General features: G+C 52.4%; 48 non-coding genes across 48 annotated transcripts; all 48 read right to left on the minus strand.

Annotated features, from left to right (window-relative positions):
• Window positions 1–68: 68 nt before the first annotated feature.
• LOC126730621 (5S ribosomal RNA) lies at window positions 69–187 on the minus strand. Its single transcript, XR_007657887.1, has one exon. It is a non-coding gene; the product is annotated as a 5S ribosomal RNA (ribosomal RNA).
• A 237-nt stretch (window positions 188–424) lies between these two features.
• LOC126730920 (5S ribosomal RNA) lies at window positions 425–543 on the minus strand. The gene has a single exon (XR_007658184.1). It is a non-coding gene; the product is annotated as a 5S ribosomal RNA (ribosomal RNA).
• A 237-nt stretch (window positions 544–780) lies between these two features.
• On the minus strand, window positions 781–899 carry LOC126731674 (5S ribosomal RNA). The gene has a single exon (XR_007658916.1). It is a non-coding gene; the product is annotated as a 5S ribosomal RNA (ribosomal RNA).
• A 236-nt stretch (window positions 900–1135) lies between these two features.
• Window positions 1136–1254, minus strand: LOC126731255 (5S ribosomal RNA). Its single transcript, XR_007658507.1, has one exon. It is a non-coding gene; the product is annotated as a 5S ribosomal RNA (ribosomal RNA).
• A 235-nt stretch (window positions 1255–1489) lies between these two features.
• On the minus strand, window positions 1490–1608 carry LOC126730931 (5S ribosomal RNA). The gene has a single exon (XR_007658195.1). It is a non-coding gene; the product is annotated as a 5S ribosomal RNA (ribosomal RNA).
• A 235-nt stretch (window positions 1609–1843) lies between these two features.
• LOC126730570 (5S ribosomal RNA) lies at window positions 1844–1962 on the minus strand. Its single transcript, XR_007657839.1, has one exon. It is a non-coding gene; the product is annotated as a 5S ribosomal RNA (ribosomal RNA).
• Window positions 1963–2197: 235 nt separating this feature from the next.
• Window positions 2198–2316, minus strand: LOC126730943 (5S ribosomal RNA). The gene has a single exon (XR_007658206.1). It is a non-coding gene; the product is annotated as a 5S ribosomal RNA (ribosomal RNA).
• A 236-nt stretch (window positions 2317–2552) lies between these two features.
• LOC126731607 (5S ribosomal RNA) lies at window positions 2553–2671 on the minus strand. Its single transcript, XR_007658851.1, has one exon. It is a non-coding gene; the product is annotated as a 5S ribosomal RNA (ribosomal RNA).
• A 235-nt stretch (window positions 2672–2906) lies between these two features.
• On the minus strand, window positions 2907–3025 carry LOC126731311 (5S ribosomal RNA). The gene has a single exon (XR_007658562.1). It is a non-coding gene; the product is annotated as a 5S ribosomal RNA (ribosomal RNA).
• A 235-nt stretch (window positions 3026–3260) lies between these two features.
• On the minus strand, window positions 3261–3379 carry LOC126730954 (5S ribosomal RNA). Its single transcript, XR_007658217.1, has one exon. It is a non-coding gene; the product is annotated as a 5S ribosomal RNA (ribosomal RNA).
• A 235-nt stretch (window positions 3380–3614) lies between these two features.
• Window positions 3615–3733, minus strand: LOC126730966 (5S ribosomal RNA). Its single transcript, XR_007658228.1, has one exon. It is a non-coding gene; the product is annotated as a 5S ribosomal RNA (ribosomal RNA).
• Window positions 3734–3971: 238 nt separating this feature from the next.
• Window positions 3972–4090, minus strand: LOC126731391 (5S ribosomal RNA). The gene has a single exon (XR_007658638.1). It is a non-coding gene; the product is annotated as a 5S ribosomal RNA (ribosomal RNA).
• A 235-nt stretch (window positions 4091–4325) lies between these two features.
• On the minus strand, window positions 4326–4444 carry LOC126730978 (5S ribosomal RNA). The gene has a single exon (XR_007658239.1). It is a non-coding gene; the product is annotated as a 5S ribosomal RNA (ribosomal RNA).
• Window positions 4445–4680: 236 nt separating this feature from the next.
• On the minus strand, window positions 4681–4799 carry LOC126731635 (5S ribosomal RNA). The gene has a single exon (XR_007658878.1). It is a non-coding gene; the product is annotated as a 5S ribosomal RNA (ribosomal RNA).
• A 235-nt stretch (window positions 4800–5034) lies between these two features.
• Window positions 5035–5153, minus strand: LOC126730990 (5S ribosomal RNA). The gene has a single exon (XR_007658250.1). It is a non-coding gene; the product is annotated as a 5S ribosomal RNA (ribosomal RNA).
• Window positions 5154–5388: 235 nt separating this feature from the next.
• LOC126730538 (5S ribosomal RNA) lies at window positions 5389–5507 on the minus strand. Its single transcript, XR_007657809.1, has one exon. It is a non-coding gene; the product is annotated as a 5S ribosomal RNA (ribosomal RNA).
• A 236-nt stretch (window positions 5508–5743) lies between these two features.
• LOC126731529 (5S ribosomal RNA) lies at window positions 5744–5862 on the minus strand. The gene has a single exon (XR_007658774.1). It is a non-coding gene; the product is annotated as a 5S ribosomal RNA (ribosomal RNA).
• A 238-nt stretch (window positions 5863–6100) lies between these two features.
• LOC126731001 (5S ribosomal RNA) lies at window positions 6101–6219 on the minus strand. Its single transcript, XR_007658261.1, has one exon. It is a non-coding gene; the product is annotated as a 5S ribosomal RNA (ribosomal RNA).
• Window positions 6220–6456: 237 nt separating this feature from the next.
• LOC126731256 (5S ribosomal RNA) lies at window positions 6457–6575 on the minus strand. Its single transcript, XR_007658508.1, has one exon. It is a non-coding gene; the product is annotated as a 5S ribosomal RNA (ribosomal RNA).
• Window positions 6576–6812: 237 nt separating this feature from the next.
• On the minus strand, window positions 6813–6931 carry LOC126731258 (5S ribosomal RNA). Its single transcript, XR_007658510.1, has one exon. It is a non-coding gene; the product is annotated as a 5S ribosomal RNA (ribosomal RNA).
• A 235-nt stretch (window positions 6932–7166) lies between these two features.
• Window positions 7167–7285, minus strand: LOC126731013 (5S ribosomal RNA). The gene has a single exon (XR_007658272.1). It is a non-coding gene; the product is annotated as a 5S ribosomal RNA (ribosomal RNA).
• A 235-nt stretch (window positions 7286–7520) lies between these two features.
• LOC126731025 (5S ribosomal RNA) lies at window positions 7521–7639 on the minus strand. Its single transcript, XR_007658284.1, has one exon. It is a non-coding gene; the product is annotated as a 5S ribosomal RNA (ribosomal RNA).
• A 235-nt stretch (window positions 7640–7874) lies between these two features.
• On the minus strand, window positions 7875–7993 carry LOC126731036 (5S ribosomal RNA). Its single transcript, XR_007658295.1, has one exon. It is a non-coding gene; the product is annotated as a 5S ribosomal RNA (ribosomal RNA).
• A 236-nt stretch (window positions 7994–8229) lies between these two features.
• LOC126731608 (5S ribosomal RNA) lies at window positions 8230–8348 on the minus strand. Its single transcript, XR_007658852.1, has one exon. It is a non-coding gene; the product is annotated as a 5S ribosomal RNA (ribosomal RNA).
• Window positions 8349–8583: 235 nt separating this feature from the next.
• LOC126731313 (5S ribosomal RNA) lies at window positions 8584–8702 on the minus strand. The gene has a single exon (XR_007658563.1). It is a non-coding gene; the product is annotated as a 5S ribosomal RNA (ribosomal RNA).
• A 235-nt stretch (window positions 8703–8937) lies between these two features.
• Window positions 8938–9056, minus strand: LOC126731047 (5S ribosomal RNA). The gene has a single exon (XR_007658306.1). It is a non-coding gene; the product is annotated as a 5S ribosomal RNA (ribosomal RNA).
• A 235-nt stretch (window positions 9057–9291) lies between these two features.
• On the minus strand, window positions 9292–9410 carry LOC126731684 (5S ribosomal RNA). The gene has a single exon (XR_007658926.1). It is a non-coding gene; the product is annotated as a 5S ribosomal RNA (ribosomal RNA).
• A 238-nt stretch (window positions 9411–9648) lies between these two features.
• On the minus strand, window positions 9649–9767 carry LOC126731392 (5S ribosomal RNA). The gene has a single exon (XR_007658639.1). It is a non-coding gene; the product is annotated as a 5S ribosomal RNA (ribosomal RNA).
• Window positions 9768–10002: 235 nt separating this feature from the next.
• Window positions 10003–10121, minus strand: LOC126731058 (5S ribosomal RNA). The gene has a single exon (XR_007658317.1). It is a non-coding gene; the product is annotated as a 5S ribosomal RNA (ribosomal RNA).
• Window positions 10122–10357: 236 nt separating this feature from the next.
• LOC126731636 (5S ribosomal RNA) lies at window positions 10358–10476 on the minus strand. The gene has a single exon (XR_007658879.1). It is a non-coding gene; the product is annotated as a 5S ribosomal RNA (ribosomal RNA).
• Window positions 10477–10711: 235 nt separating this feature from the next.
• LOC126731069 (5S ribosomal RNA) lies at window positions 10712–10830 on the minus strand. The gene has a single exon (XR_007658328.1). It is a non-coding gene; the product is annotated as a 5S ribosomal RNA (ribosomal RNA).
• A 235-nt stretch (window positions 10831–11065) lies between these two features.
• Window positions 11066–11184, minus strand: LOC126730539 (5S ribosomal RNA). Its single transcript, XR_007657810.1, has one exon. It is a non-coding gene; the product is annotated as a 5S ribosomal RNA (ribosomal RNA).
• A 236-nt stretch (window positions 11185–11420) lies between these two features.
• On the minus strand, window positions 11421–11539 carry LOC126731294 (5S ribosomal RNA). Its single transcript, XR_007658545.1, has one exon. It is a non-coding gene; the product is annotated as a 5S ribosomal RNA (ribosomal RNA).
• Window positions 11540–11773: 234 nt separating this feature from the next.
• Window positions 11774–11892, minus strand: LOC126731080 (5S ribosomal RNA). Its single transcript, XR_007658342.1, has one exon. It is a non-coding gene; the product is annotated as a 5S ribosomal RNA (ribosomal RNA).
• A 236-nt stretch (window positions 11893–12128) lies between these two features.
• LOC126730622 (5S ribosomal RNA) lies at window positions 12129–12247 on the minus strand. Its single transcript, XR_007657888.1, has one exon. It is a non-coding gene; the product is annotated as a 5S ribosomal RNA (ribosomal RNA).
• A 237-nt stretch (window positions 12248–12484) lies between these two features.
• Window positions 12485–12603, minus strand: LOC126731092 (5S ribosomal RNA). Its single transcript, XR_007658353.1, has one exon. It is a non-coding gene; the product is annotated as a 5S ribosomal RNA (ribosomal RNA).
• Window positions 12604–12841: 238 nt separating this feature from the next.
• On the minus strand, window positions 12842–12960 carry LOC126731259 (5S ribosomal RNA). Its single transcript, XR_007658511.1, has one exon. It is a non-coding gene; the product is annotated as a 5S ribosomal RNA (ribosomal RNA).
• A 237-nt stretch (window positions 12961–13197) lies between these two features.
• On the minus strand, window positions 13198–13316 carry LOC126731104 (5S ribosomal RNA). The gene has a single exon (XR_007658364.1). It is a non-coding gene; the product is annotated as a 5S ribosomal RNA (ribosomal RNA).
• Window positions 13317–13554: 238 nt separating this feature from the next.
• LOC126731115 (5S ribosomal RNA) lies at window positions 13555–13673 on the minus strand. The gene has a single exon (XR_007658375.1). It is a non-coding gene; the product is annotated as a 5S ribosomal RNA (ribosomal RNA).
• Window positions 13674–13910: 237 nt separating this feature from the next.
• On the minus strand, window positions 13911–14029 carry LOC126730637 (5S ribosomal RNA). Its single transcript, XR_007657902.1, has one exon. It is a non-coding gene; the product is annotated as a 5S ribosomal RNA (ribosomal RNA).
• Window positions 14030–14266: 237 nt separating this feature from the next.
• On the minus strand, window positions 14267–14385 carry LOC126731127 (5S ribosomal RNA). Its single transcript, XR_007658386.1, has one exon. It is a non-coding gene; the product is annotated as a 5S ribosomal RNA (ribosomal RNA).
• A 239-nt stretch (window positions 14386–14624) lies between these two features.
• LOC126731503 (5S ribosomal RNA) lies at window positions 14625–14743 on the minus strand. Its single transcript, XR_007658748.1, has one exon. It is a non-coding gene; the product is annotated as a 5S ribosomal RNA (ribosomal RNA).
• Window positions 14744–14980: 237 nt separating this feature from the next.
• On the minus strand, window positions 14981–15099 carry LOC126731254 (5S ribosomal RNA). The gene has a single exon (XR_007658506.1). It is a non-coding gene; the product is annotated as a 5S ribosomal RNA (ribosomal RNA).
• Window positions 15100–15335: 236 nt separating this feature from the next.
• Window positions 15336–15454, minus strand: LOC126731140 (5S ribosomal RNA). Its single transcript, XR_007658398.1, has one exon. It is a non-coding gene; the product is annotated as a 5S ribosomal RNA (ribosomal RNA).
• Window positions 15455–15690: 236 nt separating this feature from the next.
• Window positions 15691–15809, minus strand: LOC126731592 (5S ribosomal RNA). Its single transcript, XR_007658836.1, has one exon. It is a non-coding gene; the product is annotated as a 5S ribosomal RNA (ribosomal RNA).
• A 237-nt stretch (window positions 15810–16046) lies between these two features.
• LOC126731719 (5S ribosomal RNA) lies at window positions 16047–16165 on the minus strand. Its single transcript, XR_007658961.1, has one exon. It is a non-coding gene; the product is annotated as a 5S ribosomal RNA (ribosomal RNA).
• Window positions 16166–16401: 236 nt separating this feature from the next.
• On the minus strand, window positions 16402–16520 carry LOC126731653 (5S ribosomal RNA). Its single transcript, XR_007658896.1, has one exon. It is a non-coding gene; the product is annotated as a 5S ribosomal RNA (ribosomal RNA).
• Window positions 16521–16757: 237 nt separating this feature from the next.
• On the minus strand, window positions 16758–16876 carry LOC126731152 (5S ribosomal RNA). The gene has a single exon (XR_007658409.1). It is a non-coding gene; the product is annotated as a 5S ribosomal RNA (ribosomal RNA).
• Between the last annotated feature and the right edge of the window lie 203 nt (window positions 16877–17079).

Consider the following 17079-nt stretch of genomic DNA (forward strand, 5'->3'; position numbering starts at 1 on the left):
CGAGCGTGCTGGACCGCCGTAAACGGTAAGCCCGGGGACAAAAAAAAAAAAATCCGAAGAAAAAGAGAGGGGTGCAACACGAGGACTTCCCAGGAGGTCACCCATCCTAGTACTATTCTCGCCCAAACACGCTTAACTGCGGAGTTCTGATGGGATCCGGTGCATTAGTGTTGGTATGATCGCACCCATCAGCATAAGCGCGTTAAATCCTTATAAAGGATCCGAATGCAGCGATGCACTCTAACACCAGGGAGCTGCAGCCCGAGGGCATTTCCAGATCGCCGCCACCAAATTAGCACCCAAAACGAGATCAGCGGCTCGTATTTTTGGCCTGGGGCAGACTAAGCCTACGAAGCGAGCGTGCTGGACCGCCGTAAACGGTAAGCCCGGCGACAAAAAAAAAAAAAATCCGAAGAAAAAGAGAGGGGTGCAACACGAGGACTTCCCAGGAGGTCACCCATCCTAGTACTACTCTCGCCCAAACACGCTTAACTGCGGAGTTCTGATGGGATCCGGTGCATTAGTGTTGGTATGATCGCACCCATCAGCATAAGCGCGTTAAATCCTTATAAAGGATCCGAATGCAGCGATGCACTCTAACACCAGGGAGCTGCAGCCCGAGGGCATTTCCAGATCGCCACCACCAAATTAGCACCCAAAACGAGATCAGCGGCTCGTATTTTTGGCCTGGGGCAGACTAAGCCTACGAAGCGAGCGTGCTGGACCGCCGTAAACGGTAAGCCCGGCGACAAAAAAAAAAAAAATCCGAAGAAAAAGAGAGCGGTGCAACACGAGGACTTCCCAGGAGGTCACCCATCCTAGTACTACTCTCGCCCAAACACGCTTACCTGCGGAGTTCTGATGGGATCCGGTGCATTAGTGTTGGTATGATCGCACCCATCAGCATAAGCGCGTTAAATCCTTATAAAGGATCCGAATGCAGCGATGCACTCTAACACCAGGGAGCTGCAGCCCGAGGGCATTTCCAGATCGCCGCCATCAAATTAGCACCCAAAACGAGTTCAGCGGCTCGTATTTTTGGCCTGGGGCAGACTAAGCCTACGAAGCGAGCGTGCTGGACCGCCGTAAACGGTCAGCCCGGCAACAAAAAAAAAAAAATCCGAAGAAAAAGAGAGGGGTGCAACACGAGGACTTCCCAGGAGGTCACCCATCCTAGTACTACTCTCGCCCAAACACGCTTACCTGCGGAGTTCTGATGGGATCCGGTGCATTAGTGTTGGTATGATCGCACCCATCAGCATAAGCGCGTTAAATCCTTATAAAGGATCCGAATGCAGCGATGCACTCTAACACCAGGGAGCTGCAGCCCGAGGGCATTTCCAGATCGCCGCCACCAAATTAGCACCCAAAACGAGATCAGCGGCTCGTATTTTTGGCCTGGGGCAGACTAAGCCTACGAAGCGAGCGTGCTGGACCGCCGTAAACGGTAAGCCCGGCGACAAAAAAAAAAAATCCGAAGAAAAAGAGAGGGGTGCAACACGAGGACTTCCCAGGAGGTCACCCATCCTAGTACTACTCTCGCCCAAACACGCTTAACTGCGGAGTTCTGATGGGATCCGGTGCATTAGTGTTGGTATGATCGCACCCATCAGCATAAGCGCGTTAAATCCTTATAAAGGATCCGAATGCAGCGATGCACTCTAACACCAGGGAGTTGCAGCCCGAGGGCATTTCCAGATCGCCGCCACGAAATTAGCACCCAAAACGAGATCAGCGGCTCGTATTTTTGGCCTGGGGCAGACTAAGCCTACGAAGCGAGCGTGCTGGACCGCCGTAAACGGTAAGCCCGGCGACAAAAAAAAAAAATCCGAAGAAAAAGAGAGGGGTGCAACACGAGGACTTCCCAGGAGGTCACCCATCCTAGTACTACTCTCGCCCAGACACGCTTAACTGCGGAGTTCTGATGGGATCCGGTGCATTAGTGTTGGTATGATCGCACCCATCAGCATAAGCGCGTTAAATCCTTATAAAGGATCCGAATGCAGCGATGCGCTCTAACACCAGGGAGTTGCAGCCCGAGGGCATTTCCAGATCGCCGCCACCAAATTAGCACCCAAAACGAGATCAGCGGCTCGTATTTTTGGCCTGGGGCAGACTAAGCCTACGAAGCGAGCGTGCTGGACCGCCGTAAACGGTAAGCCCGGCGACAAAAAAAAAAAATCCGAAGAAAAAGAGAGGGGTGCAACACGAGGACTTCCCAGGAGGTCACCCATCCTAGTACTACTCTCGCCCAAACACGCTTAACTGCGGAGTTCTGATGGGATCCGGTGCATTAGTGTTGGTATGATCGCACCCATCAGCATAAGCGCGTTAAATCCTTATAAAGGATCCGAATGCAGCGATGCACTCTAACACCAGGGAGCTGCAGCCCGAGGGCATTTCCAGATCGCCGCCACCAAATTAGCACCCAAAACGAGTTCAGCGGCTCGTATTTTTGACCTGGGGCAGACTAAGCCTACGAAGCGAGCGTGCTGGACCGCCGTAAACGGTAAGCCCGGCGACAAAAAAATAAAATTCCGAAGAAAAAGAGAGTGGTGCAACACGAGGACTTCCCAGGAGGTCACCCATCCTAGTACTACTCTCGCCCAAACACGCTTAACTGCGGAGTTCTGATGGGATCCGGTGCATTAGTGTTGGTATGATCGCAACCATCAGCATAAGCGCGTTAAATCCTTACAAAGGATCCGAATGCAGCGATGCACTCTAACACCAGGGAGCTGCAGCCCGAGGGCATTTCCAGATCGCCGCCACCAAATTAGCACCCAAAACGAGATCAGCGGCTCGTATTTTTGGCCTGGGGCAGACTAAGCCTACGAAGCGAGCGTGCTGGACCGCCGTAAACGGTAAGCCCGGCGACAAAAAAAAAAAATCCGAAGAAAAAGAGAGGGGTGCAACACGAGGACTTCCCAGGAGGTCACCCATCCTAGTACTACTCTCGCCCAAACACGCTTAACTGCGGAGTACTGATGGGATCCGGTGCATTAGTGTTGGTATGATCGCACCCATCAGCATAAGCGCGTTAAATCCTTATAAAGGATCCGAATGCAGCGATGCACTCTAACACCAGGGAGCTGCAGCCCGAGGGCATTTCCAGATCGCCGCCACCAAATTAGCACCCAAAACGAGATCAGCGGCTCGTATTTTTGGCCTGGGGCAGACTAAGCCTACGAAGCGAGCGTGCTGGACCGCCGTAAACGGTAAGCCCGGCGACAAAAAAAAAAAATCCGAAGAAAAAGAGAGGGGTGCAACACGAGGACTTCCCAGGAGGTCACCCATCCTAGTACTACTCTCGCCCAAACACGCTTAACTGCGGAGTTCTGATGGGATCCGGTGCATTAGTGTTGGTATGATCGCACCCATCAGCATAAGCGCGTTAAATCCTTATAAAGGATCTGAATGCAGCGATGCACTCTAACACCAGGGAGCTGCAGCCCGAGGGCATTTCCAGATCGCCGCCACCAAATTAGCACCCAAAACGAGATCAGCGGCTCGTATTTTTCGCCTGGGGCAGACTAAGCCTACGAAGCGAGCGTGCTGGACCGCCGTAAACGGTAAGCCCGGCGACAAAAAAAAAAAATCCGAAGAAAAAGAGAGGGGTGCAACACGAGGACTTCCCAGGAGGTCACCCATCCTAGTACTACTCTCGCCCAAACACGCTTAACTGCGGAGTTCTGATGGGATCCGGTGCATTAGTGTTGGTATGATCGCACCCATCAGCATAAGCGCGTTAAATCCTTATAAAGGATCCGAATGCAGCGATGCACTCTAACACCAGGGAGCTGCAGCCCGAGGGCATTTCCAGATCGCCGCCACCAAATTAGCACCCAAAACGAGTTCAGCGGCTCGTATTTTTGACCTGGGGCAGACTAAGCCTACGAAGCGAGCGTGCTGGACCGCCGTAAACGGTAAGCCCGGCGACAAAAAAAAAAAAAAATCCGAAGAAAAAGAGAGGGGTGCAACACGAGGACTTCCCAGGAGGTCACCCATCCTAGTACTACTCTCGCCCAAACTCGCTTAACTGCGGAGTTCTGATGGGATCCGGTGCATTAGTGTTGGTATGATCGCACCCATCAGCATAAGCGCGTTAAATCCTTATAAAGGATCCGAATGCAGCGATGCACTCTAACACCAGGGAGCTGCAGCCCGAGGGCATTTCCAGATCGCCGCCACCAAATTAGCACCCAAAACGAGATCAGCGGCTCGTATTTTTGGCCTGGGGCAGACTAAGCCTACGAAGCGAGCGTGCTGGACCGCCGTAAACGGTAAGCCCGGCGACAAAAAAAAAAAATCCGAAGAAAAAGAGAGGGGTGCAACACGAGGACTTCCCAGGAGGTCACCCATCCTAGTACTACTCTCGCCCAAACACGCTTAACTGCGGAGTTCTGATGGGATCCGGTGCATTAGTGTTGGTATGATCGCACCCATCAGCATAAGCGCGTTAAATCCTTATAAAGGATCCGAATGCAGCGATGCACTCTAACACTAGGGAGCTGCAGCCCGAGGGCATTTCCAGATCGCCGCCACCAAATTAGCACCCAAAACGAGTTCAGCGGCTCGTATTTTTGACCTGGGGCAGACTAAGCCTACGAAGCGAGCGTGCTGGACCGCCGTAAACGGTAAGCCCGGCGACAAAAAAAAAAAAATCCGAAGAAAAAGAGAGGGGTGCAACACGAGGACTTCCCAGGAGGTCACCCGTCCTAGTACTACTCTCGCCCAAACACGCTTAACTGCGGAGTTCTGATGGGATCCGATGCATTAGTGTTGGTATGATCGCACCCATCAGCATAAGCGCGTTAAATCCTTACAAAGGATCCGAATGCAGCGATGCACTCTAACACCAGGGAGCTGCAGCCCGAGGGCATTTCCAGATCGCCGCCACCAAATTAGCACCCAAAACGAGATCAGCGGCTCGTATTTTTGGCCTGGGGCAGACTAAGCCTACGAAGCGAGCGTGCTGGACCGCCGTAAACAGTAAGCCCGGCGACAAAAAAAAAAAATCCGAAGAAAAAGAGAGGGGTGCAACACGAGGACTTCCCAGGAGGTCACCCATCCTAGTACTACTCTCGCCCAAACACGCTTAACTGCGGAGTTCTGATGGGATCCGGTGCATTAGTGTTGGTATGATCGCACCCATCAGCATAAGCGCGTTAAATCCTTATAAAGGATCCGAATGCAGCGATGCACTCTAACACCAGGGAGCTGCAGCCCGAGGGCATTTCCAGATTGCCGCCACCAAATTAGCACCCAAAACGAGATCAGCGGCTCGTATTTTTGGCCTGGGGCAGACTAAGCCTACGAAGCGAGCGTGCAGGACCGCCGTAAACGGTAAGCCCGGCGACAAAAAAAAAAAATCCGAAGAAAAAGAGAGGGGTGCAACACGAGGACTTCCCAGGAGGTCACCCATCCTAGTACTACTCTCGCCCAAACACGCTTAACTGCGGAGTTCTGATGGGATCCGGTGTATTAGTGTTGGTATGATCGCACCCATCAGCATAAGCGCGTTAAATCCTTATAAAGGATCCGAATGCAGCGATGCACTCTAACACCAGGGAGCTGCAGCCCGAGGGCATTTCCAGATCGCCGCCACCAAATTAGCACCCAAAACGAGTTCAGCGGCTCGTATTTTTGAACTGGGGCAGACTAAGCCTACGAAGCGAGCGTGCTGGACCGCCGTAAACGGTAAGCCCGGCGACAAAAAAAAAAAAATCCGAAAAAAAAGAGAGGGGTGCAACACGAGGACATCCCAGGAGGTCACCCATCCTAGTACTACTCTCGCCCAAACACGCTTAACTGCGGAGTTCTGATGGGATCCGGTGCATTAGTGTTGGTATGATCGCACCCATCAGCATAAGCGCGTTAAATCCTTATAAAGGATCCGAATGCAGCGATGCACTCTAACACCAGGGAGCTGCAGCCCGAGGGCATTTCCAGATCGCCGCCACCAAATTAGCACCCAAAACGAGATCAGCGGCTCGTATTTTTGGCCTGGGGCAGACTAAGCCTACGAAGCGAGCGTGCTGGACCGCCGTAAACGGTAAGCCCGGCGACAAAAAAAAAAAAAAATCCGAAGAAAAAGAGAGGGGTGCAACACGAGGACTTCCCAGGAGGTCACCCATCCTAGTACTACTCTCGCCCAAACACGCTTAACTGCGGAGTTCTGATGGGATCCGGTGCATTAGTGTTGGTATGATCGCACCCATCAGCATAAGCGCGTTAAATCCTTATAAAGGATCCGAATGCAGCGATGCACTCTAACACCAGGGAGCTGCAGCCCGAGGGCATTTCCAGATCGCCACCACCAAATTAGCACCCAAAACGAGATCAGCGGCTCGTATTTTTGGCCTGGGGCAGACTAAGCCTACGAAGCGAGCGTGCTGGACCGCCGTAAACGGTAAGCCCGGCGACAAAAAAAAAAAAAATCCGAAGAAAAAGAGAGGGGTGCAACACGAGGACTTCCCAGGAGGTCACCCATCCTAGTACTACTCTCGCCCAAACACGCTTACCTGCGGAGTTCTGATGGGATCCGGTGCATTAGTGTTGGTATGATCGCACCCATCAGCATAAGCGCGTTAAATCCTTATAAAGGATCCGAATGCAGCGATGCACTCTAACACCAGGGAGCTGCAGCCCGAGGGCATTTCCAGATCGCCGCCATCAAATTAGCACCCAAAACGAGTTCAGCGGCTCGTATTTTTGGCCTGGGGCAGACTAAGCCTACGAAGCGAGCGTGCTGGACCGCCGTAAACGGTAAGCCCGGCAACAAAAAAAAAAAAAATCCGAAGAAAAAGAGAGGGGTGCAACACGAGGACTTCCCAGGAGGTCACCCATCCTAGTACTACTCTCGCCCAAACACGCTTACCTGCGGAGTTCTGATGGGATCCGGTGCATTAGTGTTGGTATGATCGCACCCATCAGCATAAGCGCGTTAAATCCTTATAAAGAATCCGAATGCAGCGATGCACTCTAACACCAGGGAGCTGCAGCCCGAGGGCATTTCCAGATCGCCGCCACCAAATTAGCACCCAAAACGAGATCAGCGGCTCGTATTTTTGGCCTGGGGCAGACTAAGCCTACGAAGCGAGCGTGCTGGACCGCCGTAAACGGTAAGCCCGGCGACAAAAAAAAAAAATCCGAAGAAAAAGAGAGGGGTGCAACACGAGGACTTCCCAGGAGGTCACCCATCCTAGTACTACTCTCGCCCAAACACGCTTAACTGCGGAGTTCTGATGGGATCCGGTGCATTAGTGTTGGTATGATCGCACCCATCAGCATAAGCGCGTTAAATCCTTATAAAGGATCCGAATGCAGCGATGCACTCTAACACCAGGGAGTTGCAGCCCGAGGGCATTTCCAGATCGCCGCCACGAAATTAGCACCCAAAACGAGATCAGCGGCTCGTATTTTTGGCCTGGGGCAGACTAAGCCTACGAAGCGAGCGTGCTGGACCGCCGTAAACGGTAAGCCCGGCGACAAAAAAAAAAAATCCGAAGAAAAAGAGAGGGGTGCAACACGAGGACTTCCCAGGAGGTCACCCATCCTAGTACTACTCTCGCCCAAACACGCTTAACTGCGGAGTTCTGATGGGATCCGGTGCATTAGTGTTGGTATGATCGCACCCATCAGCATAAGCGCGTTAAATCCTTATAAAGGATCCGAATGCAGCGATGCGCTCTAACACCAGGGAGTTGCAGCCCGAGGGCATTTCCAGATCGCCGCCACCAAATTAGCACCCAAAACGAGATCAGCGGCTCGTATTTTTGGCCTGGGGCAGACTAAGCCTACGAAGCGAGCGTGCTGGACCGCCGTAAACGGTAAGCCCGGCGACAAAAAAAAAAAATCCGAAGAAAAAGAGAGGGGTGCAACACGAGGACTTCCCAGGAGGTCACCCATCCTAGTACTACTCTCGCCCAAACACGCTTAACTGCGGAGTTCTGATGGGATCCGGTGCATTAGTGTTGGTATGATCGCACCCATCAGCATAAGCGCGTTAAATCCTTATAAAGGATCCGAATGCAGCGATGCACTCTAACACCAGGGAGCTGCAGCCCGAGGGCATTTCCAGATCGCCGCCACCAAATTAGCACCCAAAACGAGTTCAGCGGCTCGTATTTTTGACCTGGGGCAGACTAAGCCTACGAAGCGAGCGTGCTGGACCGCCGTAAACGGTAAGCCCGGCGACAAAAAAATAAAATTCCGAAGAAAAAGAGAGTGGTGCAACACGAGGACTTCCCAGGAGGTCACCCATCCTAGTACTACTCTCGCCCAAACACGCTTAACTGCGGAGTTCTGATGGGATCCGGTGCATTAGTGTTGGTATGATCGCAACCATCAGCATAAGCGCGTTAAATCCTTACAAAGGATCCGAATGCAGCGATGCACTCTAACACCAGGGAGCTGCAGCCCGAGGGCATTTCCAGATCGCCGCCACCAAATTAGCACCCAAAACGAGATCAGCGGCTCGTATTTTTGGCCTGGGGCAGACTAAGCCTACGAAGCGAGCGTGCTGGACCGCCGTAAACGGTAAGCCCGGCGACAAAAAAAAAAAATCCGAAGAAAAAGAGAGGGGTGCAACACGAGGACTTCCCAGGAGGTCACCCATCCTAGTACTACTCTCGCCCAAACACGCTTAACTGCGGAGTACTGATGGGATCCGGTGCATTAGTGTTGGTATGATCGCACCCATCAGCATAAGCGCGTTAAATCCTTATAAAGGATCCGAATGCAGCGATGCACTCTAACACCAGGGAGCTGCAGCCCGAGGGCATTTCCAGATCGCCGCCACCAAATTAGCACCCAAAACGAGATCAGCGGCTCGTATTTTTGGCCTGGGGCAGACTAAGCCTACGAAGCGAGCGTGCTGGACCGCCGTAAACGGTAAGCCCGGCGACAAAAAAAAAAAATCCGAAGAAAAAGAGAGGGGTGCAACACGAGGACTTCCCAGGAGGTCACCCATCCTAGTACTACTCTCGCCCAAACACGCTTAACTGCGGAGTTCTGATGGGATCCGGTGCATTAGTGTTGGTATGATCGCACCCATCAGCATAAGCGCGTTAAATCCTTATAAAGGATCTGAATGCAGCGATGCACTCTAACACCAGGGAGCTGCAGCCCGAGGGCATTTCCAGATCGCCGCCACCAAATTAGCACCCAAAACGAGATCAGCGGCTCGTATTTTTGGCCTGGGGCAGACTAAGCCTACGAAGCGAGCGTGCTGGACCGCCGTAAACGGTAAGCCCGGCGACAAAAAAAAAAAATCCGAAGAAAAAGAGAGGGGTGCAACACGAGGACTTCCCAGGAGGTCACCCATCCTAGTACTACTCTCGCCCAAACACGCTTAACTGCGCAGTTCTGATGGGATCCGGTGCATTAGTGTTGGTATGATCGCACCCATCAGCATAAGCGCGTTAAATCCTTATAAAGGATCCGAATGCAGCGATGCACTCTAACACCAGGGAGCTGCAGCCCGAGGGCATTTCCAGATCGCCGCCACCAAATTAGCACCCAAAACGACTTCAGCGGCTCGTATTTTTGACCTGGGGCAGACTAAGCCTACGAAGCGAGCGTGCTGGACCGCCGTAAACGGTAAGCCCGGCGACAAAAAAAAAAAAAAATCCGAAGAAAAAGAGAGGGGTGCAACACGAGGACTTCCCAGGAGGTCACCCATCCTAGTACTACTCTCGCCCAAACTCGCTTAACTGCGGAGTTCTGATGGGATCCGGTGCATTAGTGTTGGTATGATCGCACCCATCAGCATAAGCGCGTTAAATCCTTATAAAGGATCCGAATGCAGCGATGCACTCTAACACCAGGGAGCTGCAGCCCGAGGGCATTTCCAGATCGCCGCCACCAAATTAGCACCCAAAACGAGATCAGCGGCTCGTATTTTTGGCCTGGGGCAGACTAAGCCTACGAAGCGAGCGTGCTGGACCGCCGTAAACGGTAAGCCCGGCGACAAAAAAAAAAAATCCGAAGAAAAAGAGAGGGGTGCAACACGAGGACTTCCCAGGAGGTCACCCATCCTAGTACTACTCTCGCCCAAACACGCTTAACTGCGGAGTTCTGATGGGATCCGGTGCATTAGTGTTGGTATGATCGCACCCATCAGCATAAGCGCGTTAAATCCTTATAAAGGATCCGAATGCAGCGATGCACTCTAACACTAGGGAGCTGCAGCCCGAGGGCATTTCCAGATCGCCGCCACCAAATTAGCACCCAAAACGAGTTCAGCGGCTCGTATTTTTGACCTGGGGCAGACTAAGCCTACGAAGCGAGCGTGCTGGACCGCCGTAAACGGTAAGCCCGGCGACAAAAAAAAAAAAATCCGAAGAAAAAGAGAGGGGTGCAACACGAGGACTTCCCAGGAGGTCACCCGTCCTAGTACTACTCTCGCCCAAACACGCTTAACTGCGGAGTTCTGATGGGATCCGATGCATTAGTGTTGGTATGATCGCACCCATCAGCATAAGCGCGTTAAATCCTTACAAAGGATCCGAATGCAGCGATGCACTCTAACACCAGGGAGCTGCAGCCCGAGGGCATTTCCAGATCGCCGCCACCAAATTAGCACCCAAAACGAGATCAGCGGCTCGTATTTTTGGCCTGGGGCAGACTAAGCCTACGAAGCGAGCGTGCTGGACCACCGTAAACAGTAAGCCCGGCGACAAAAAAAAAAAATCCGAAGAAAAAGAGAGGGGTGCAACACGAGGACTTCCCAGGAGGTCACCCATCCTAGTACTACTCTCGCCCAAACACGCTTAACTGCGGAGTTCTGATGGGATCCGGTGCATTAGTGTTGGTATGATCGCACCCATCAGCATAAGCGCGTTAAATCCTTATAAAGGATCCGAATGCAGCGATGCACTCTAACACCAGGGAGCTGCAGCCCGAGGGCATTTCCAGATTGCCGCCACCAAATTAGCACCCAAAACGAGATCAGCGGCTCGTATTTTTGGCCTGGGGCAGACTAAGCCTACGAAGCGAGCGTGCAGGACCGCCGTAAACGGTAAGCCCGGCGACAAAAAAAAAAAATCCGAAGAAAAAGAGAGGGGTGCAACACGAGGACTTCCCAGGAGGTCACCCATCCTAGTACTACTCTCGCCCAAACACGCTTAACTGCGGAGTTCTGATGGGATCCGGTGTATTAGTGTTGGTATGATCGCACCCATCAGCATAAGCGCGTTAAATCCTTATAAAGGATCCGAATGCAGCGATGCACTCTAACACCAGGGAGCTGCAGCCCGAGGGCATTTCCAGATCGCCGCCACCAAATTAGCACCCAAAACGAGTTCAGCGGCTCGTATTTTTGAACTGGGGCAGACTAAGCCTACGAAGCGAGCGTGCTGGACCGCCGTAAACGGTAAGCCCGGCGACAAAAAAAAAAAAATCCGAAAAAAAAGAGAGGGCTGCAACACGAGGACTTCCCAGGAGGTCACCCATCCTAGTACTACTCTCGCCCAAACACGCTTAACTGCGGAGTTCTGATGGGATCCGGTGCATTAGTGTTGGTATGATCGCACCCATCAGCATAAGCGCGTTAAATCCTTATAAAGGATCCGAATGCAGCGATGCACTCTAACACCAGGGAGCTGCAGCCCGAGGGCATTTCCAGATCGCCGCCACCAAATTAGCACCCAAAACGAGATCAGCGGCTCGTATTTTTGGCCTGGGGCAGACTAAGCCTACGAAGCGAGCGTGCTGGACCGCCGTAAACGGTAAGCCCGGCGACAAAAAAAAAAATCCGAAGAAAAAGAGAGGGGTGCAACACGAGGACTTCCCAGGAGGTCACCCATCCTAGTACTACTCTCGCCCAAACACGCTTAACTGCGGAGTTCTGATGGGATCCGGTGCATTAGTGTTGGTATGATCGCACCCATCAGCATAAGCGCGTTAAATCCTTATAAAGGATCCGAATGTAGCGATGCACTCTAACACCAGGGAGCTGCAGCCCGAGGGCATTTCCAGATCGCCGCCACCAAATTAGCACCCAAAACGAGTTCAGCGGCTCGTATTTTTGACCTGGGGCAGACTAAGCCTACGAAGCGAGCGTGCTGGACCGCCGTAAACGGTAAGCCCGGGGACAAAAAAAAAAAAATCCGAAGAAAAAGAGAGGGGTGCAACACGAGGACTTCCCAGGAGGTCACCCATCCTAGTACTATTCTCGCCCAAACACGCTTAACTGCGGAGTTCTGATGGGATCCGGTGCATTAGTGTTGGTATGATCGCACCCATCAGCATAAGCGCGTTAAATCCTTATAAAGGATCCGAATGCAGCGATGCACTCTAACACCAGGGAGCTGCAGCCCGAGGGCATTTCCAGATCGCCGCCACCAAATTAGCACCCAAAACGAGATCAGCGGCTCGTATTTTTGGCCTGGGGCAGACTAAGCCTACGAAGCGAGCGTGCTGGACCGCCGTAAACGGTAAGCCCGGCGACAAAAAAAAAAAAAATCCGAAGAAAAAGAGAGGGGTGCAACACGAGGACTTCCCAGGAGGTCACCCATCCTAGTACTACTCTCGCCCAAACACGCTTAACTGCGGAGTTCTGATGGGATCCGGTGCATTAGTGTTGGTATGATCGCACCCATCAGCATAAGCGCGTTAAATCCTTATAAAGGATCCGAATGCAGCGATGCACTCTAACACCAGGGAGCTGCAGCCCGAGGGCATTTCCAGATCGCCACCACCAAATTAGCACCCAAAACGAGATCAGCGGCTCGTATTTTTGGCCTGGGGCAGACTAAGCCTACGAAGCGAGCGTGCTGGACCGCCGTAAACGGTAAGCCCGGCGAAAAAAAAAAAAAAAAATCCGAAGAAAAAGAGAGGGGTGCAACACGAGGACTTCCCAGGAGGTCACCCATCCTAGTACTACTCTCGCCCAAACACGCTTACCTGCGGAGTTCTGATGGGATCCGGTGCATTAGTGTTGGTATGATCGCACCCATCAGCATAAGCGCGTTAAATCCTTATAAAGGATCCGAATGCAGCGATGCACTCTAACACCAGGGAGCTGCAGCCCGAGGGCATTTCCAGATCGCCGCCATCAAATTAGCACCCAAAACGAGTTCAGCGGCTCGTATTTTTGGCCTGGGGCAGACTAAGCCTACGAAGCGAGCGTGCTGGACCGCCGTAAACGGTAAGCCCGGCAACAAATAAAAAAAAAATCCGAAGAAAAAGAGAGGGGTGCAACACGAGGACTTCCCAGGAGGTCACCCATCCTAGTACTACTCTCGCCCAAACACGCTTAACTGCGGAGTTCTGATGGGATCCGGTGCATTAGTGTTGGTATGATCGCACCCATCAGCATAAGCGCGTTAAATCCTTATAAAGGATCCGAATGCAGCGATGCACTCTAACACCAGGGAGCTGCAGCCCGAGGGCATTTCCAGATCGCCCCCACCAAATTAGCACCCAAAACGAGATCAGCGGCTCGTATTTTTGGCCTGGGGCAGACTAAGCCTACGAAGCGAGCGTGCTGGACCGCCATAAACGGTAAGCCCGGCGACAAAAAAAAAAAAAAATCCGAAGAAAAAGAGAGGGGTGCAACACGAGGACTTCCCAGGAGGTCACCCATCCTAGTACTACTCTCGCCCAAACACGCTTAACTGCGGAGTTCTGATGGGATCCGGTGCATTAGTGTTGGTATGATCGCACCCATCAGCATAAGCGCGTTAAATCATTATAAAGGATCCGAATGAAGCGATGCACTCTAACACCAGGAAGCTGCAGCCCGAGGGCATTTCCAGATCGCCGCCACCAAATTAGCACCCAAAACGAGTTCAGCGGCTCGTATTTTTGGCCTGGGGCAGACTAAGCCTACGAAGCGAGCGTGCTGGACCGCCGTAAACGGTAAGCCCGGCGACAAAAAAAAAAAAAATCCGAAGAAAAAGAGAGGGGTGCAACACGAGGACTTCCCAGGAGGTCACCCATCCTAGTACTACTCTCGCCCAAACACGCTTAACTGCGGAGTTCTGATGGGATCCGGTGCATTTGTGTTGGTATGATCGCACCCATCAGCATAAGCGCGTTAAATCCTTATAAAGGATCCGAATGCAGCGATGCACTCTAACACCAGGGAGCTGCAGCCCGAGGGCATTTCCAGATCGCCGCCACCAAATTAGCACCCAAAACGAGATCAGCGGCTCGTATTTTTGGCCTGGGGCAGACTAAGCCTACGAAGCGAGCGTGCTGGACCGCCGTAAACGGTAAGCCCGGCGACAAAAAAAAAAAAAATCCGAAGAAAAAGAGAGGGGTGCAACACGAGGACTTCCCAGGAGGTCACCCATCCTAGTACTACTCTCGCCCAAACACGCTTAACTGCGGAGTTCTGATGGGATCCGGTGCATTAGTGTTGGTATGATCGCACCCATCAGCATAAGCGCGTTAAATCCTTATAAAGGATCCGAATGCAGCGATGCACTCTAACACCAGGGAGCTGCAGCCCGAGGGCATTTCCAGATCGCCGCCACCAAATTAGCACCCAAAACGAGATCAGCGGCTCGTATTTTTGGCCTGGGGCAGACTAAGCCTACGAAGCGAGCGTGCTGGACCGCCGTAAACGGTAAGCCCGGCGACAAAAAAAAAAAAAAAATCCGAAGAAAAAGAGAGGGGTGCAACACGAGGACTTCCCAGGAGGTCACCCATCCTAGTACTACTCTGGCCCAAACACGCTTAACTGCGGAGTTCTGATGGGATCCGGTGCATTAGTGTTGGTATGATCGCACCCATCAGCATAAGCGCGTTAAATCCTTATAAAGGATCCGAATGCAGCGATGCACTCTAACACCAGGGAGCTGCAGCCCGAGGGCATTTCCAGATCGCCGCCACCAAATTAGCACCCAAAACGAGTTCAGCGGCTCGTATTTTTGGCCTGGGGCAGACTAAGCCTACGAAGCGAGCGTGCTGGACCGCCGTAAACGGTAAGCCCGGCGACAAAAAAAAAAAAAATCCGAAGAAAAAGAGAGGGGTGCAACACGGGGACTTCCCAGGAGGTCACCCATCCTAGTACTACTCTCGCCCAAACACGCTTGACTGCGGAGTTCTGATGGGATCCGGTGCATTAGTGTTGGTATGATCGCACCCATCAGCATAAGCGCGTTAAATCCTTATAAAGGATCCGAATGCAGCGATGCACTCTAACACCAGGGAGCTGTAGCCCGAGGGCATTTCCAGATCGCCGCCACCAAATTAGCACCCAAAACGAGATCAGCGGCTCGTATTTTTGGCCTGGGGCAGACTAAGCCTACGAAGCGAGCGTGCTGGACCGCCGTAAACGATAAGCCCGGCGACCAAAAAAAAAAAATCCGAAGAAAAAGAGAGGGGTGCAACACGAGGACTTCCCAGGAGGTCACCCATCCTAGTACTACTCTCGCCCAAACACGCTTAACTGCGGAGTTCTGATGGGATCCGGTGCATTAGTGTTGGTATGATCGCACCCATCAGCATAAGCGCGTTAAATCCTTATAAAGGATCCGAATGCAGCGATGCACTCTAACACCAGGGAGCTGCAGCCCGAGGGCATTTCCAGATCGCCGCCACCAAATTAGCACCCAAAACGAGTTCAGCGGCTCGTATTTTTGGCCTGGGGCAGACTAAGCCTACGAAGCGAGCGTGCTGGACCGCCGTAAACGGTAAGCCCGGCGACAAAAAAAAAAAAATCCGAAGAAAAAGAGAGGGGTGCAACACGAGGACTTCCCAGGAGGTCACCAATCCTAGTACTACTCTCGCCCAAACACGCTTAACTGCGGAGTTCTGATGGGATCCGGTGCATTAGTGTTGGTATGATCGCACCCATCAGCATATGCGCGTTAAATCCTTATAAAGGATCCGAATGCAGCGATGCACTCTAACACCAGGGAGCTGCAGCCCGAGGGCATTTCCAGATCGCCGCCACCAAATTAGCACCCAAAACGAGATCAGCGGCTCGTATTTTTGGCCTGGGGCAGACTAAGCCTACGAAGCGAGCGTGCTGGACCGCCGTAAACGGTAAGCCCGGCGACAAAAAAAAAAAAAATCCGAAGAAAAAGAGAGGGGTGCAACACAAGGACTTCCCAGGAGGTCACCCATCCTAGTACTACTCTCGCCCAAATACGCTTAACTGCGGAGTTCTGATGGGATCTGGTGCATTAGTGTTGGTATGATCGCACCCATCAGCATAAGCGCGTTAAATCCTTATAAAGGATCCGAATGCAGCGATGCACTCTAACACCAGGGAGCTGCAGCCCGATGGCATTTCCAGATCGCCGCCACCAAATTAGCACCCAAAACGAGTTCAGCGGCTCGTATTTTTGGCCTGGGGCAGACTAAGCCTACGAAGCGAGCGTGCTGGACCGCCGTAAACGGTAAGCCCGGCGACAAAAAAAAAAAAATCCGAAGAAAAAGAGAGGGGTGCAACACGAGGACTTCCCAGGAGGTCACCGATCCTAGTACTACTCTCGCCCAAACACGCTTAACTGCGGAGTTCTGATGGGATCCGGTGCATTAGTGTTGGTATGATCGCACCCATCAGCATAAGCGCGTTAAATCCTTATAAAGGATCCGAATGCAGCGATGCACTCTAACTCCAGGGAGCTGCAGCCCAAGGGCATTTCCAGATCGCCGCCACCAAATTAGCACCCAAAACGAGATCAGCGGCTCGTATTTTTGGCCTGGGGCAGACTAGGCCTACGAAGCGAGCGTGCTGGACCGCCGTAAACGGTAAGCCCGACGACAAAAAAAAAAAAAATCCGAAGAAAAAGAGAGGGGTGCAACACGAGGACTTCCCAGGAGGTCACCCATCCTAGTACTACTCTCGCCCAAACACGCTTAACTGCGGAGTTCTGATGGGATCCGGTGCATTAGTGTTGGTATGATCGCACCCATCAGCATAAGCGCGTTAAATCCTTATAAAGGATCCGAATGAAGCGATGCACTCTAACACCAGGGAGCTGCAGCCCGAGGGCATTTCCAGATCGCCGCCACCAAATTAGCACCCAAAACGAGTTCAGCGGCTCGTATTTTTGGCCTGGGGCAGACTAAGCCTACGAAGCGAGCGTGCTGGACCGCCGTAAACGGTAAGCCCGG

The sequence above is a fragment of the Quercus robur genome, chromosome 5, assembly GCF_932294415.1.
Source record: "Quercus robur chromosome 5, dhQueRobu3.1, whole genome shotgun sequence".
NCBI classification, from domain to species: domain Eukaryota; kingdom Viridiplantae; phylum Streptophyta; class Magnoliopsida; order Fagales; family Fagaceae; genus Quercus; species Quercus robur.